The 18,984-nt window shown below is 43.8% G+C and overlaps 1 protein-coding gene and 1 long non-coding RNA gene across 4 annotated transcripts in view; one reads left to right on the top strand and one right to left on the bottom strand.

Annotated features, from left to right (window-relative positions):
• SEPTIN9 (septin 9) overlaps nucleotides 1-18,984 on the top strand; it is a 293,528-nt gene that overhangs the window by 214,253 nt on the left and 60,291 nt on the right. The window lies entirely within an intron of this gene.
• The window catches only part of LOC148474304 (uncharacterized), a 28,982-nt gene that overhangs the window by 3,332 nt on the left and 6,666 nt on the right, over nucleotides 1-18,984 (bottom strand). The window contains exon 2 of the long non-coding RNA XR_015872901.1: nucleotides 8,898-8,971. This is a non-coding gene — a long non-coding RNA (uncharacterized LOC148474304). The remainder of the gene's footprint in view (nucleotides 1-8,897; nucleotides 8,972-18,984) is intronic.

The following is an 18,984-nucleotide window of genomic DNA, read 5'->3' as shown; positions in this document are numbered from 1 at the left end:
CTGTGCCTTTCACAAGCAGCGGCTTTGAGCCGCTTTTATTTGTTTATTTATTTTTTTATCCTATTGGGCATGCGCAGCAGCAGCAGATGCTGCACAAGCCCGGCCGGCAGAAGCCAGTGTGTGTGAAAGGAAACATTGCTTCCTTCACACTACTGGCGTGCAGGGACGGCACAGCACCGTCCTGCATAATAGTTTTTGCCGGCTATAACACGGCAACCGTGCCGTGTGAAAGGACCTGCTGAATTCCTGCATGTACTACATTTTACACCAGGCTGAAAACCGGCATGTGTGAAATAGCTCTAAAGCTGCATACATACACAACGATTGAGTTAATGAACGATTTTAGTAAACGATTTTCTACCTTGAAAAAATGAACTAAAATCATTTACTAAAGTTGTTCATTTACTATGTTCATTTAAATGTAATGAACGATTTTTATGAACTACAAACGATTTTTGCATATTAACTTAATGAAAATCGTTGAGTTGACAAGTCTGACTGAACTACAAACTACAAACGTGAATGCGCATGAACAATGATCGTTCATCGTTTGACTCAGAAAGTGAACGATTTTTTCAAACGATTATCGTTCCAAAAATCGTTGTGTGTGTATGCACCTTTTAGAGTTCATGAGAAGCACCCTCCATCCTCTTGTTCTATCACTGTAATATCCATGTCTCCAGTGCATTTCCACTCACAGCCAGGGTTACAGAATGCTATTGTTTTTAACTGTCAGTTAATACTTGCCAACATTTTAATTAGATGCAGCTGATCATTAAGGGGGTGGGGCCAGGCTCTTTACTTCATTAACTTTTGCAGCAAAATGCTGTGATTTGCAGGTTAATGAGGAGGCAGGGCTAAAATTACATGCATGTGCCATTTTAGCCCCACCTTCTCCATGTGGACTCATGATTCCCGGTACTTAATTACCCATCCTGCCCACTTCACTAGGAAGTGGGTGGGATGCAGGAGCTCCAGCCATTCTTCCAGGGGAGCAGGGGGGCTACTCAAAAAATCATGAGTCTCCCACAACTTCCAGGAGAGTAGGCGTGACTTGTCTAAATATGTCACTGTTTGATTTTGCCTTTGTAGTGTCTTTTTGAACCTTTTTGCATTGAATTGTTTGTGCATCATTTTTCCTGTACAGCACCACCTGGTGGTGCCATATACAAATTTTGATAATAATAATAATAATAATAATAATAAACACAAAAGTGTCTGTTGGGTACACATTGGAGTGATGTTGGGCTGATTTGCCATTTCCTAACAACAAATCACCTACATCTGACACCTCCTTCTGCATCTGCAAATGAGATGGGCGGAATTGCACAGCCCCTTGTGTGCGGCTTTGCAAATCTGTCCATATCTGAATCAGGCCATTCGATTGTTATTGGATCATCCTGCTATCGCTTATTATGACTTTGGCCAGTTTTTTTATCCCCCCCCCCCCGTCTTCTGCGAGTCCTGAGTGGATATTGCCACCAGCCCTGACTCAGATTACATATTTACCTAGGGCTTGATTCAGAGATGGAGGGAATTGCAGAGCTGCATATTAGCGGCTGTGCAATTTCCTCCATCTAAAATGCAAATGCAGCAAGAGGTGTCTGTATGAAACAGACACCTCCTTGCTGCATCTGCAATCCTAGAGCTGCGCCCAAGGTCATAGCATTGAAGCACCATCACAACAAATGGTTGCGATGGTTGCTCCTTTGACAAGGCTGTGGAAGCTGAAGCTTACCACAGCCTGGCCAGGTTTTGGCAGCTGCGAGACCAGGAAACCTGTGTCCACCAAAGCATACCTTGAGACATGCCCCCATTTTCGGGAATGGTGACCAGCCACTCCACCCCCCAAATACCACAGCATATCGATCATGCTGCAGCTTGGGGAGGGTCTGCGAGACAGATTGCAGGACCCGTTCTGCACATGCACCATCAGAGATATACACTAACCATTGGGTTAGTGTACATCTCTGAATCAGGCTCACAGTCCAGCCTGACACCAGTCCTGACCTTTGGACTGTATTCTGACCAAGTCTTGAGTGATGCTTTGTCAGATTCTGAGCAGAAAGTCTTTCCATTTACCGTGTTATTACTAAACACCTGATCATCTGCTAGGATTACATTAATGTTCTATCCACTCCAGAAATACCCGGCAGTAATAAGCCTTTACTACATGGAGCTGAAAACCTAGGTGCATGTGTCTAGCTTTATGGGAAGGAAGCTGCTAAAGATGAAGACCTCCTGAAGAAGTTTTAAAGGTTTTAGCTCCCTTTCTTTTAGATGGAACTATTTTCTCTTTGATACATTTTAGAAGTCCAGTAGACAAATAATGTATAATTTTTAGGGAAAAAAAGTGTTACCAGCATCTAATAGTTTCAAGAGTTATGTTGATCTCAGGCACTTCTGGCAGAAGAGTATTCAATAAAGTTGCTATGCCCTCATGCATAAGAGTCAGCTTTTTAAAACGATTAGAGGTGCCCATGTTGCCACCCACAGGAGCATACATCCCCACCAGTATGACTAAAGAAATGCCACACTGGCTCCCATGACTTTGTAACATTTTTGAGTTAGCACTAACCTGGGTGAAATTGTACCTCAGCTACCTATTACTTGATATACTTTCCTTCCCTGCTTTCTATTAAATTTTCTCTCACTACTGTGCTTACAGCAGGCTTTCATTGTTTTGTCTTACTTATGGCATATCTTGATTTACATCTGACACATTAGTATTTAGTAGAATCCTGTATCTTACGTAGTATTTGAAAACAACCCTCTTCCCCTCCGGCTTCTCCCTTGCTGTCCAGAACAGTCAACGTTTCCATGGATACACTATGGTGGTGGCGTATGGGGAAGTGTTTGCACAAACTCTGGCTGAACTCATTTCCTCTGCTGAGAGTGGCTGACACAGGAACTTGAGAAATGACTTCATAAGTGTCAGAGGTCTATCCTGTGCATCATCACAATGTATCTAATTTGCAGTGCCTTCTTCCAGCCTCCCACAACTTTCTGTCAGGTCATCAAGCCCTTTTTCTTTATCCATGTTCTATTCTGAAAGGGTCCTATTTTCTTCTACAGAACAGGGATGGGCAATATTTAGAGGATAAGGCAGAGCATAATGAGATATGTAAGACATAGTAGTTTAAACAAGTGTTTGTTTTAATCTCTATTTACATTAGTTATAAAAAATAAATAAATGTAGAGTTGAAAAATGGGAGGAACACAAATACAAACGTTTTAGTGAATATACAGCCTCATTCAGAGATATACGCAAACTTGATGGCCTGTGTACATCTCCGATGCGGGGACGCCTGCGCTAGACCCACTTCGCACATATGTAGAATGGGTCCTGCGTCACTGCACAAACGGGAGCGTGACGCCTCCATTTTATGAGAGTGCCGATGGCAGGGTCTGTATCTTCCGACACAGACCTATTGGCCTCGGCAACGGAGTTGCGAGGGCCAATCTGAGTAACCGAAAGGTACTTAGATGACCGATGGCGTCTGCGACATTTACATATTTTTGCACAGCAGCTGCGTATGGGATAGCAGCTGCAATAGCAGTAGCGTACATCTCTGAATCAGGCCTTCAAAGCAGTGCGCAAAATAGTGCAGGATGCACTGCTAAGGCAAAATTGTGTATTTTGCCCAATAATGTAAAAGCCAGAATGAAAGGCGGCTGCTGCTGCTAATGAGGGGCCATAATGATATATAATAAACTATAGCAATAGATTTGTATATTACATGTGTACTGTCCTCCGTATCACAGTGCTATCATTTCAGCTGGGAAGTGAAATATCAGTGTGCTATTGTTCCCAGACCACAAATAGACTGTTCATAATATGATGCATTCCAGATCTGATGATCAGGGGTCAAAAAATACTTAGTGGACAGTCTCCTGTGAAACATACATGTGCTGCACCCAAAGTAGGAAATTCCTTAAAGTGTGTGCAGGGGGTGGTAATAAAAGACTATTGACTATTAGAAACACTTTGTTGGCAGACAGGGCTGTACGACACACTATCACATTATTACTTACACAGTTGCTACAGATTTGCAGTAATGTAGTAAATAATAACAATGCAGGCTATTCAAAATGTGTGGCACAATCTACAACATACAGTAATGGAATGTTTAGTAACTCTAGTGTATACTTACCGACATTACAAATCTCCTCCCCAGGAGAAGCCCGGAGAGGAGATGTTGCTGTCAGCTTCGGGAGCGGGGGCCAGACTGTATACCTCAGTAGGCCCAGTCTCTTTTACAGAGCCCACGATTCATGGGTCTGTGAGTAGGGTGCGGGGCTAAATGACACAATTCTTCTCATTTAGCCCTACCCCCTCTCCCTACAGACCCATAAAATCTCCCCATCCTGCCCACTTCACTAGGAAGAAGAGTAGGCAAGTATGCTCCCAATTCTGAGTCGCATGCACTGCTGAGGTCAGAGCAGTGGAGCAGTGTTGCATAGCACATGCGTCCTGATTGTCTGCAGTACAGATTCAGACACACCGGGGGGAATTCTATTGTTTTATCACAGTGTTTTTTCCCATGATAAACGTGTTTAGGTGTGATAAAATTCAGTCGCTATTCAATTGAACATTTTTTGGTTGTGATAATTGTGGTTTATCACTCCTAAATTTCAGCCCATCTATAACATGGCCAGGGCTATTCAACTGTTGTAAATTAGGCGTGATAAAAAATATTGGTCGAACTATTTTTCACTTTATCACCTGTCAGTTCTCACCACCCCTACGGGGTGTGAGTTGTAAATAAGAAGTATTTAAATATTTGAATTGTATTTATATTTAACTGGTATGTAATTGTTAGGGGTTATTATCAATTATTCATCAAATATTTCAATAAAATAAAAATGTTTTGCCTCTTTCATCCCCTTCTTTTGAGTTAGTTTTCTTACAAGAAACTGCAGCTATACACATATATCTATATACTGCTGACAGACCTATGTGCATTAACCCTTGAAGGCTAGGTCAGGATGCCCCCTCCCAGCGCACTGGTGCACCATGCATGGTCTATAGGGGGCCCATGTCCACCCAACACCGCTCTAGCACACACGGCCTGCTTCCCCTCCTACCCATGCTGAAGCCTGGAACTCGTCTTCTCCGGGATCCTCTACGACATGAGGTGCTGCTCAGTGTTTACCAGCAGCAGCAGCCCGCCACGATCCCGCCCCTCCTGCTATGCCCCTCTCTCACTGGACGGCCTGACACGTTGTTGTGAATCTGCACTTAGCATAGGGCTGGTGTAAGTTTTGATGGTGTGACCGATGGTGGTGTCTAGAGACGCTCAAAGTGGGCATCTCAGTCCTTGCACATTCGGCTGCACCCAACTCAGAATCGTCCCCCTAATGTGGTTTATACAGAGTAAAGAATGAAATATATCACTCATTGGAATGTGTCTTTATTAGCATAGTTTCTACTGTATATAAAGTGGTTAATTCATAATTAGCACTGAAATATTGTAAGGTGCAAATTGGCCAAAATATTGTTGGCTTGTTAAGATAAAAAGGTCCTGATTTAGAGATAGGAACAAACTAGGCTAAATGGCTCACATTTGCTATGCAAGGAATGCAAATGTAATGTTCTTTTAGCATGCAGGGAAGGTACTGTTGCTTTTGCCTCCAACCCACACATAATGGAAAGCTCTAATACTGTAATTTAGCGTTTAGTATGCCACTGTCATAACACTAAACACATTTATATTTGATCACCCTGTATCTCAACTTGGTGTAAAATTGCACTTTGTAGTTAAGAGATGTAGCTTGCGAGTACTTTTCGTGTTAGGTGGAAAAGTGAATTTTTTTTTATTTTTCTGCACTTTCATTGTTTGCAGACTGTAGCAAAATTATTTAAATGTAGCAAAAAAAGAAAAAAGACAAAACAAACAATAGGGACACTGGCGTAATGGGGCTGTAAGTGTCATTATGAATAGCCTTCCAGCACAAGGTTTCATTCTCACCTGAAATTTCTGACGAATAAATGCCTCTCTCATGTCTCTTCTAGACATGCACGCAAGTGGTGCTGCCTCCACCCTGCTGTAACATTACATGCTCCCCAAGGGGTAAAGTTACTTAAGGTCGATTTTGATTTTTTGGTGTATTTATAGGTGATATTAAGCCAATTTTGCAAATCAGGGATTTACTAAAATCTACTATTAAATCACCTATAAAACCTAATTTCGGCCAAAATCAACCATCGACCAAACGTCGGTACTTTGCCATAGAAGACCACAGGATCCCCTCATTTACTAACAATCGGATTGGAAATCGACTTAAAATCTACTTCCAATCCCACTTTAAAATACCCCAAACAATAGGCCTGTCTGAGGCATTCTAGTTTGAGAGAGGCAAGCACAGTATGGTCTGTGTGTGTTTCTAAGGGGTTAAATAAAGATTAAAAGTAACAAAAAAAAAAAAAAACCTGCGTCCCTCCTCCCCCTTAATCCATAACTAGCCCTGGACCATTTGGTCTGGTCCTGGAAAATTGGGGAAGAATTGGGGGTTCCCCTTATTTTCCATTTATCAGCACCAGGGTGAAGCAGCCGAAGCTACAATGCCAAAGCAAGAGAACACAGCCCCAAACTATATAATGCTTTGGCAGGAGGACCCCATGCTGAGTGACCTCCTAAAGTGAGTATTGGGTTCAGGCACAGGAAAAAAAAAAAACAATGATCCTGCAGTTCTCGCGGAATCTGTGGGTTTCCGCACCTGAATCCCGAATTTTCGCCGCCGGAAAAAGGCTATTTTGGCCAGTGGGGATTTTTGCCAGCAATTCGTTGTGGGGTTAGCCCCATAGTGATCTGTGCATGCTTCTTTTTAACAGGAATTAGGGATAAAATGATTAAAAGGTTGATTTTAGCTCAAAATCAACTAACTTTAGAACACAAAAAACGACCAACAACGATGTCGATTTTTACATAACCACTAAAATTGACTGATGGTGAATTGGCTATCTAGACACACTACATAGACATTGAGGTTTGTCAATTGTATATCAATTTTTAATTGACCAAAAAAAAATAAAAAAAAAATCGACCTTTTGGGGCAAAATTTACCAACCTCAATTATGTAAACCTTAGTTTTAAATTGTAGTACAGTAAAATATCTATCTACATAAATATTTATGGAAACTTCATAAACATACTGAAATAAATACATTTAAAATAATTCCAATTGAAGTTGTACAAGAAAAAAAACAAAAACCTATTAAGGGATGATATTAAATTGTTGTAAACTTAATTGTTAAAAACATCCTGCTGCTAGCCCTGTTAAAGCTTATTGTGGTAATGTGCTTCGCTGTTACACTAACAAAACGTTTGAAATCAACAGAATTCCCTCTTGTCAATTTGTTCTGCATACATGTTTTCCAGTGCAGCTCATCACATATCAGACTGATAATGTAGCATACATAGTTAACATGTGGAAATAATTATAATGTTCAGCTAAAAAGCAAGAAAAGGAAAGAAAGATACAACTGTAGAAGCATTTAACCCCTACTTTATATTTAGAGACAGAGGGGGTCATTCAGACGCGGTAGTTAGCGCCGATGCGCTCGGACCGGTTCGATGGCCCCCCACAGAGCATGCGCACGACGGCGCCGTCGTGCGCATGCGTGAGACCCGCTACGACCGACAGCGCCGGTCGTAGCGGGTCTCGATCCAAAGGGGGCGAGCTGTCGATGGTGATTGACAGCTCGCCCCGTTTGGAAGGCGGGCCGGGGGGGGGCTGGCAGCCCAAACGGGGCGTTCCCATGGGAGCGCCTACCGTTTGGGGGCGGCCCCACTGACATCACTAGTGATGTCAGTGGAGAGCTTCCGGCTCAGACAGAGCTCTCCGGGGCTTACGACAAGGGAGACCCTACCCTAGGGTCTCGTCGTAAGCCCCGATGGTCACGATGGTCTTGACCATCGCGACCATCACCTTAGGCCTTACCACCGCAAAGGAAGACGTCTTGAAAATTCAAGACGTCCTCCCCTCATTCAGACCGACCGCACGCTCTGTGCGACTGGCTCTGAATGAGGTCCAGATTCTTTTCATTAAGTGATATAAATGGTCAATTATTAATCTGAATAGAGATTATGGGCCCGATTCAGATATGTATGCTAGTGCAATTGCAATCCCACACGCAGCTGCTGTGCAAAAATATGCGAATGCCGTATACACAGCCACCATTGCAGATCATTCGATAATCGGCCGTCTGAGCAGCCCTATGGACACACAGAATGGCAACCAGAACTGAGACGTTGGAGACACTTTACCTGCATACAGTATTGCAGCTATAGGGTGAGACACCCCCCAAAAGCTGCCATGACACGCTTGCATTTTGTCACCATTCAACTTAAACTGCCCATAAGCAGTCCCTGAACGTCAGTCACTTTGCAAAGAAATCCTCTTTGTGAGTGGCATTGCGTACATATCTGAATCAGGCCCTATGTTCTTAACACACATAATAGCACATGTCATAATATTTCCGAAGGTCCTGTTTATTGCCTTTTTTCCATAACCAATGTCATATGTACATGTGACATATGTACTGGCCTGTGTATGCCTTATGTGATCTTCGGCTTTGAATAGTAAGCTGTGTATACATGAAGTCTACAGGGTTGCTTTCCCTTGTTAATATATAAAGTTGTATTAGAAGCAGTTTTGTTTCTTTATTCCAGTATTGTTCCTCTTTGCAAGCCATTTATGGACCATAAAAAATGCAGTGGTGCTGCCTTTAGTTTTTGTGTAACTGCATAGATTTGCCTGCCCTGCTCATGCCCAGCTGTACACCACTACTGTATTCATGCAAATTTGTTGTGCATTTATTGGAAGAACATCATTTGAGGGTCCCCCCTTCTGACTTGGGACACAACACTTCCTTACTTAGCTACAATACTTACATTTTTCTTCTAAAATGCAGTCGCACTGTCAATGTTGGCCGGCATTTATATGCTTTCTTAATTATCTTCTTTTCCTGATATAATAAGACACAATGATAAAATTATACTACTTTTTTCATTGTCTGGAACCAGAAGTTTCTTTTTGCTCAGTCAAAACATCTTGCAACACAAACAGTTAACTTTAGGGAGCTCCTTAGCTAAAATCTCCTCTAAAATACTGTACATGTCACTTCTATTAGAATTAACACTTCTTTATATTGCTGTAAATATTACCTTTTTTTTAAGAAAAGTCAAGTTATTAGGTAACGTACATTTTCATTGTTTTGCTGCCTTCTTTATATACACCTCCCATCTTTGACCTGATGCTGGTAGTATTGAGGTAACTACTTCTCAATAACCTTTTCTGCATTCTGTTCTTATTTTGTTAGTGCCCTCACTGATGTGTATAAAGTATTTCAATGTCTACCACCCACATCACATCCTCATGGACACATGCATCTTTCTTTCTGTAAATACCCTAACCTTCCAACAGCATTTAATCTGTATCACAATTGGCCTTCTGTACAAGTCTGTATACCCAAGTCATATGAATCCACACCGGGTGATCATCAGATGATGTTATTTTCTAAAGGATGTGTACAAGAGAAATATGACTGATGGACATTGTACATAAAGACATCGCTCTTCTAGTATAGAGTACTGTACATCTTTTGTTATGCTATGTATGTATAAATGGAGTGTTAACCCTTTATGTTTTATCCTTTGGGGTAGGAATATGTCCTGTGAAAAAGGTAGGATTGATGCTCATGGAGAGTTGAACGTATGCCCAATTACACATGCACACAAGTACAGGCAATGCAGAGTTGTACACTATGATCAGGCATAACTGGGCTGTAATGGGGCACCCACAGCTAGGCAGTGGTCAGTGAGAGCAAATCAACAGAACTGTGGAATATGCAGAATTGGACAGATGTGTTTATCCACCTGAATCAATTACACCAAGTATAGTTGGTGCAAGTACACACACTGATAATAATGACGAGCAGCAAATCATGAGTACGGTTAGGGAGCAAGCACATTGCAGGATACATACAACTCTGCATATGGGTGATTATATGCATGTATTTCTGTGCACACAATGTGGAGTACATACACCCAATTTCTGTCCACCGTGCATTTAGATCATGGGTTTCTGAAGAAGTGCCACTACAAAGAACTGGACAGAGATACAAGGCTTCTTTCCCATTGGCCTTGTTGCAAACTATTTATAGCCAGCTCCAAGGGGGGGGGGGGGGATTCAATTGGGTTTTGGGCACCCTGCAGCCGACAGAGCAATTAAATCGTTGCTCTGTTCGGGCACGCATACCGCGGGCGCCCACTATTTCTGATCTCCCACTCCTAAGAAGCAGAAATGTGTGAAAAGCCCAGCTTGTCACACATCTTCCATGTCGCGCCCAGTAGTTCAGACGGGTTTAGCCGTTTTACGCAGCTAAACCCAGTCTATTAGGGTGCAACCAGTGGGATAAGTGAATGGGCGCCCAGAGCCGGAAAAATAATTTAATATCGCCATATCTAAACAGAAGGGCGATTGGGTGCATAAAAACAAATTAATCGCCCACCAAGTGTGATGCCCTAAAACATTTAAGTGGGGAATTCAACTACTGGCGATTTGCTGCAAAGCATTGCTGTGTTGCTCGGCTGTCCACATATCAGCCAGTTACGATACCCCTGACATCACAAGTTTTCCTCCGCACTTCTATAGGGTATGAGGAAAAATTGGTGGTGTCGCTTAATACAATGTGCCATTCTGTAAGAGCACTTTGCGACCATTCCACGGAATTGAAACACCTAAAGTACAGTAGGCCCATATGCTACCCTTGCTGTGCTGGAGGCTATAAGGCCAGTTCTAAAAGCATAGAAAATACACCTTTGTAGGGAGCATTTAGCTGTTGTGATTTAGGTGCCATTTCCTACCAACTTAACATGAGCCCCTTAATGAGTGACATAACAGCATTAATCCAGGGTTCTTAATGATTACATTGAGTGCTGGCCACTCATGAAAGATGCCACAGCCCAAGGCCACATTTCCAGTCTGAAGAGAAGAGTATGTAATTTCCACCTCCTGTCTGTTCAGGTAGAAGCACCGAGTATGTGGCCTCAACACAAAAGCCAGTGCTTGCCCTGAGCATAATGGATCCTCCTCCATGCTTAGCAGTTGACAGTCTGTTCTTTTCTTCAATGACTTCACCTGTTTTTCTCTAAAATGTATCCTTTGTGGTTCTGACCATAGTGTTCCAAAACATTTTTGGCTTAGCTCAGTATTGTGTTGTACTATTAAACCGGATGCACATTTGCCAACTTTTATACAGCACCCACGGGGGAGTGTGCCAGAGAGTGCAGCCAGGCCTGGCATGTGAGTGGGGGTGATCCCATGGTTAGGTCACTGTAGCGCTGCATCCCAGTGTTCAAAGCCACAATTCACTGCATTGTACAGTAGGGGGCTGGGTCACAATGATGCAGTTCAATGCGAATCAGCCCAGGCATTGTCAGCGTGCGGGGGGTTGCCACGCCTCACAGTGTGTGGCCTTGTGACACTACCAAGTCTTCTGTATGGTGGCTGAGCATCTGGACCATCTAGCCATCAATCCATATGGCATTTGCCAGAAGTGACACATGGCCAGTCAGGCCCTGGCATCACGTCATCAAACAGCCAGGCCACCCAATTCACTTGTGAAGTGGCTAGTATGTGGGTGTCTGGCCCCCTCTCTCGGAACTCCGGGAGAGCCCACCAAATTCAGAACTCTTCATGGACATTCTGGGAGAGTTGGTAAGTAGATCACAAATCATCCATAATTGCATCTGCATTGCGTGCACAGAACAAAATGTGTATATTTGCCCTTATGAAGAGTTGTACACATCTTTGCCGTGCACATAACCCCTATCCATATGCTTAGCTTAACCACTTAACTAGCTAATACTTTTCTGAAAAAAACACTCAGAAATTTTAAATTCTTAAAACTATATATAAATATTTTGTTGCAAAACATGCCCAGTGGTACCCCACCTCCATCTAGTGCCCATGTGTAGCATTAACCCCCCGACAATGAACTTTCATGGTAATGGAACCCCCACCCTCTTAATGGTAATAAATCCCTATTATTATCATCATCATCATCCTTTATTTATATGGCGCCACAAGGGTTCCGCAGCGCCTTACATAGTACATAAACAAATGAGCACACAAGACAACAGTTATTAACAGTACAAACAATGCAGTACAGATACATGATTAATACATTCCTGCATAACACTTAGATAAGCAGCATGGTGTCGGCAACAAAGGGTGGGGTACTGTTGTATATTAAAATATAATTAAGTGAAGGAGAAGCACATGAGGGAAGAGGGCCCTGCTCGTGAGAGCTTATATTCTAAGGGGAGGGGGCAGACAGACAGGGGTGACACAGATTGCCTGGATACAAGGATGACAGTAATATAACATTTATGGAAAGGTTAGTTTAAATTTAAGAGGAAAAGACAATGAGTTGATCAAAACTGCACCAAGCCTCTATATTTTTATGGGGCCACAACCAAGGTCCATTAAAGGGGTCCTCTTGTTGTGTCATTTGGTATGGCATAGTTGGAGTGGATAAGCAGATTGCATGAGGAGGTAAGGAGGAGCATTAACACCCCAATAATTCCCCATGAGCATTAACAACCCTCCACAAACACACACACACAAAGCGGGTCACAGGGCTCACTGATCATCAGGCACCCAGCTGATCTCTGCACTCAGAGAGGGAAACCGAAATTCTCCCTTTTGCACTTTTGAAATCGGCACATTCGCTTTGGTAGGTGATGTGATTTCGGCAGTTACAAACCCCTACATCATTGCCTAGGACTGGACAACCAGGTGGAAATCAGTTTTGAACATAACAGATTTACTTTGAAAATGCTGGAAGAGGGATGCGACCGTGTCAGTGAAAGCCCACCAGGCAGCGGGCGCATCCCATGCAATAGTGCCAGTCTAGTGATTATTGATGTTTCTAACAGACAATTAATTTATGGCCTTGAGAGTCACTTGAAAGTGTATCCAAACATTTGCACAAATCACAGGCACCGGTTTATTTCAATCTGTTAAAATTAACAACTAAATAACAATTGTGCATCAAAATGTTTGTTTGTACCCTGCAGAGGTTGCTTAAACTTTTCACTTAAGAGTTTCAATGAGACCTGCAATTTCACTGGTATCCGGTCTAAAGATATGCAGTAAAAAGGTAGACAATAAGCACGATTCTCTTCAGCGCGATGTAAATAGCTCCGGGAGATAGCTCTCAGAGCTATTCAAATCATCGCCATGTTAGGTCGGGGAAGGCTCGTTATCGCGTCTTCAACATGGTGTTTAGGCGCGATAACGGGCATTCCCCGACCTAACTTCCCGACGCGAGGCTGTTTTCCAGGCGAGAAGGGCAGAAAACAGTCTCGCACCGGGACTTTTGTCGGATTTCTTCTCTCATCCCCGGAGGGATGTCCCCGGAGGGATGAGAGAAGAAATCATTAGTCGGACTTGGCAGCGCAGTGTATTGAATAGCTCAGGGAGCTCACTCCTGGAGCTATTTACATTGCGCTGAATAGAATCGTGCCCAATGTCTTGATAGACAACAGATGATAGACAGGAAATAGGTCGACAGGGACAAAAGGTCAACATGCAAATGGTCGACACGTGATTTTTTTTCTTTTAAAGGTTTAGGATTAGGCACTTACCCAAACGGTTAGGCACTTACCGGAGGGTTAGGATTAGGCACTAGAAGGGACGGTTAGGGTCAGGCACCTACCCTGACGGTTAGAGCTAAGCTCCAGGATTAGGGTTAGACAAAAAATATGTCGACCATTTTTTATGTTGATCATTTGCATGTCGACCTTTTCACCGTCTACAATTTGTACCTGGCGACCTTCTTACATGTCGACCTTTAGTGTTTCGACCTTTTGTCCCTGTTGACCTATTGCCTGTCTAACATCTGGTGTCTACCTAGACATGGTCTACCTTTTCACTGTAGATCTTTCAATCCATAACCATTTCACTAGGGGGTGCCCAAATGTTTGCATACAACGGTACTTACAGCACCATTGGCTGTCACTCTGAATAAGAGCATAATCAGCTATCCTGTCAGCCCCTTCTGGTTAAACTGGCATCAAATATTTTGGGCAAAGAATTCACTAGGATTTTGCGGAATGCATTGAAACCAAATACTTGCACTCTCCTCCCACCTTCATCCACTCACCCATAGACATTATTCTCATTCCTACAGAGTCTCAGGCACAGCTGGACATATATGTGGATAACAGACTTCCCTTTACAACCTCTAGTGGGGGCTGTTGTTATTCAAGTCCACCCTGTTTTGTTGGCAGTGTGGTACCAGCCGCTGTGTTACAATGAACAGTCTGTTCTGACCCCATTCACCCGACACTTCCCAGTCTTTGATCTGTGAATCAAACATAAACTAATATTTGTCCCTGTGAATATTTTCTCAGACATTTTCTACCAGAATTGATCTAATTTGCATAAAAAGAGCAGGTGTTTGAAATAAATAAAAATTATAAATATAGATCTAAAATATGCAAATAATGTTGAAATAAATTGAAATATTGTTAACTGTGCCTACAACTGGCCCTAGGAATTTCAAAAGCCATAGGTACTCCATATACTTTATCTGTGACTTTAACACTAGGTACACACTGAGACGATGTTGTCATGATATGTAGTTTGCAGAACGACATATCGGCTGCATCAGCAAATATGCGCGCTCCTGTGGTCGCATGTGGAATCGTCCGGTCGGCCGTGCTGCACGTCCAACAGGACAATATCGCATGCGGCCCCATTGCAAGTAATGAAGGACGGAACAAGGGATCATTCCATCGTTCATTACCTCGTTTTAAGGTGTTCCCCATGTACGATATGTCGGCCTATCGGGCCTACATATCGCACTGGTACACATAGCTCAGTGTGTACCCGGCTTTACATTAGACCACTTTTTTGTTGCAATATTAAGTAGAAGGCACAGCAATGCCTCTCATGTCAAGTATGTAAACACTGCAAACCTCATATTGCTGGTAGCTTATTATGAAATAGACACACACGGAAGTCTTGTCTATCACCACAAGACCAATATTTTAAACTTTTTACATTGAAATGTGGGTATCTCATTGTAATATTTCCCTGTGTGATGCAATAGACATTTAGTGGCACCATGCAGAGCGGGTTACAGGGCTAATTGATCATCAGTCCCCCCAGCTGATATCTGCACTCAGTGTATGGACCTTTTGTGAGTGTAATATTAACCCATTTCCTTCATATTTGATTTACAAGTTCTTTTGAACTCATTAATCAGTTCATGGTGACGAAGCTGAATGATTTAGCACTGTGTACAGTATATCTCCTGCCAACATAAAGCTCTGACCGACTATTACTTCACCATTCTGCAGGTGGTGTATTGATTAGTGCACTGTGAATGTCTATTTGTTTAAGTCACATTGCTATATTCAATATATAGCAGCAACTTTTATGTTAAGCTGTAACATGAAGGAAGAGGGTGGCGCTGGAGAGACACTTTGTTGGGCAAGGATGAGGGAATACACTCAGTCTTGAGCTAGATAGTGCATGCATTTGCAGTGTAACTAAAAGTTCAATCAGGTTTAGCTGCTAGTATCCAATCAGTGGCTTTTCCCACACTCTGACCAATCACTGTGTTTGATTAGATGGATAAACTTAGAGCCTGTCATTCTACATGGGTACACTTGTACTTTTACCAACATATCCAAAAACTGTAAGCATAACTTGATATTACTTCTCCTCAAGATGGTTCTGGAAGGAGCCCTACTTTCATCAGAGCATGTGTTTTTTCCTATAGATGTGTCCTCATACACTGATGCAGAAGACGTGGCAAATAGCTCCTATCAGTGTTCCTGGCGGCTTGGCTGCACTAAGCGTTTTTCTTGCTCAAAATGTGCATCTTATTTGCATAAATAAAACTGGGAGCCACAAAACTACTTGGCTAGATTACATTGATCAGTTTAATGTGCAACATTTCTATATTTGTGTGCGTCTGGATCTGTGTAAGATGGGCTACGATGCAGCGGATGTAGCTTTTTCCCACACCCAATTCTCTTGTGCTTCATCTGCAACTTTATACATGTTTACAACTAATTCCTGTACAGTTAACGTTGCAACCCAGAAAATAAGAAGCAAATTTAAAGAAAACTAAAGTATGCTATTCCTCTCAGAGTGGCTCCGTATGGCGTATAGACGCTAGGTGTATAAGGACACATCTGTATATGTTGGGGAGTGACACTGCTGATCAGGCTAGGGCATGTGGATAATATGTCAGGGGCCCCATGCTGATTGTCCCTCCGATTTTGTCACCACCAGCCAGTTATACTAGCAAGAAAAAAAAAAACCAGTAATCATAAAACATGGTGACTGGCAGTGGCGTAACGTGGGTGGGTTGAGCAGCGCCGTCGGGGTGTGTGGGGGGGTAGGGTGTGCCGCCGATCGCGGTCCAGGGCACTGATTTCAAGTCTACACACTAAACAGTAAAAGACACCGCCGCTGGGTAGTACACTCATACTACCCGGCGGCAGTGTGTTTGGTTTGGCAGCCAATGAGAGTCAGACAGACTCATTGGCTGCTGCACCAACTGCAGGAGCCAGGCTGGAGCTCACTCATGAGCTGTGCCTTACGGCTCCCGCAGTGGGTGATGGGAGAGACGTCATGATGTCTCTCCCATAGTGCAGAGTGGGCCGGGAGGACAGAGGCGCAAACAGCGGCGGGCGCGGCAGGAGCCGGGATTCAGGCAAGTGTTGTGTTTTGGGGTTTTTTTGTGGGTTTTTATATAAGGGGCACTACTGGGGGCACTGCATAGGGGGTACTACTGAGGGCACTGCATATGGGGACTACTACTGGGGGCACTGCATAAGGGGCACTGCATAAAGGGGACTATTACTGAGGGCACTGCATGGGGGGGGGGGAAGACTACTACTGGGGGCACTATATAAGGGGCACCACATAGGGGGGACCACTACTGGGGGCACCACATAGGGGGGACCACTACTGGGGGGCACTGCATAAGGGGGACCACTACTGGGGGGGCACTGCTACTGGGGATATTGCATAAGGGGCACTACTACAGTGTGCATTGCAAGAGGGGCACTACTACTGGGGGCATTAAGGTGCATATGGAATGGAAAGGAATGTTCCCAGAGTGAGGAGAAACAGTGGTGCATCATGTTGATGCGCCCCTATTTTCCAGTGGCCACACCCCTTGTGAACACGCCCACTTTTCAGCACGCGCACATACTGTATGGGGGGGTGTGCTCCATTTTTTAACTTGCCCTGGGCTCCAAATACCCTAGTAACGCCCAGGGCCGGCGCTAGGCAGCGCTGCGCCCAACGCCATCCTGTGTTGCCGCCCCTTCCCTACTCCGCTCCCTCCCCCCTGTGCTTAAATTTGTCCTATACCACCGGGCGGGTGGCGGGCGTTTCCTGCGCCCTCCGGAAACAGTAGCGCTCCGGGCGACGGACCGGCTTGTCCGTGCCTGGAGCCGCTACTGGTTACGCCACTGGTGACTAGCATATCAAGCCATGATTATATGTTGAATAACATATAATCATGCTTTAAGCATGTTAAACATATGCCTTTACACTGTATGCAGATACGTGCAGAACTGTATATGGCCGCATGTACCCACATTTTGCATACAGTAGTTTTACGGGCAACTCTCCATCTGCTCCACTGTATTCAAAAGATGAAGCATTGTAGCAAAGCGAGGAGCAAGGTGGATCCATGGAGTCTATGGGTGAACTATAAGAGTAAAGTGTAGTTGATTGCTTCCATGACACATTCAGGGCTCATTTCAGACCCGTTCGCTAGGCTGCATTTGCTTGCAGCCGGGCAATTGTTGCACACTGCGCATAAGCCACAGTGTGTGCGCTAACCAGTCACTGCGATCGGGAAACATGATCGCTCACTGCATATTTCTAGAGTGCTCGTTTGAGTGTCAAAAGGGGTTGTCTGTGGGGGGGGGGGGTGACTGGGGCAGGTCTGTGTAAACGGGGTGCGCTTGCTGGGTTTTTACACCATCTTAAGGGTGTGAATAGCATCAGCATACGCGTCTTATGAGAAAAATAAAGGCAGCGGTGATCGCAGTGCTTGAGGTAGCCTAGAGTCTACCTTAAGTACTGCGTGGTGGTTCGATGTCGCCCGATGGTACCAATGTTTTTATACACTTCCTGGAGAGGACATCTGAAAGTGGGCGTCTTTACTCCAGGCTGCTGGGCGTTTAACTTCACCCGGCGACGCACGTTCAGACATAGGAGGCGTCCTCATACATTAGTGTGCGATCACATCATTTGCATATTTTCTTTCCTTAAGGCAGCGAACGAAAGCAGCCTAGCAAACGGGTCTGAATGAGCTCCTCACTTCCTTCCATTTCCAGTCTTTAAGATATTTAGTCTAACCAGTTAATTAACATATTTGACTGTATTGGCAATTTAGCGAGAACTGTGTTGTTAGGTAGTTTAATACTGCAGTGCCTTATTTATGCCTGTATTCAGGCTTCTGCTGCGGTGACAGAAAGCAATCTGTATTATGTAAGCTAACGCCTGTAGTGAAATGAAAACACCACTGTGGAAAGCAGTGAGGGTTCTTGCTGCAGGGCAGGGGTACGAGACCCTTGTTCTGGGAACCAAAAAACTGCTTCACATAAAGCCACATCTGGCGTCCATCTGCTTGCTGTAATACAGAACAGCCTCCTGAGATCTCTGCAAGGGAGCAATGACCAGTATCATGTAACACTCTGCCTTGCAGTGGGACCCCCTCTGGGACAGGAAGATCAAAACCCCCTAAATAGAAATATTAGGGGAACTCCCTCTTTTTCATAAGTACCCATGTTCTGTGACTGTTATCAACTGAATACATATGCTTCTTCTTGCCTTACTTTCATTTACAATGGCACCTAAAACTGCTTACTGACACCCTGCTGCTTATTTAGGTGTTATGCAGCAATGTTTATAAATCATGTACTTGTCCTGCAT

This window comes from Taudactylus pleione, unplaced genomic scaffold, assembly GCF_031769625.1.
Source record: "Taudactylus pleione unplaced genomic scaffold, aTauple2 ptg000851l, whole genome shotgun sequence".
Lineage (NCBI taxonomy): Eukaryota > Metazoa > Chordata > Amphibia > Anura > Myobatrachidae > Taudactylus > Taudactylus pleione.
The sequence above is the reverse complement of the archived record's forward strand: the minus strand, read 5'-3'. Positions and strand labels throughout refer to the sequence as shown.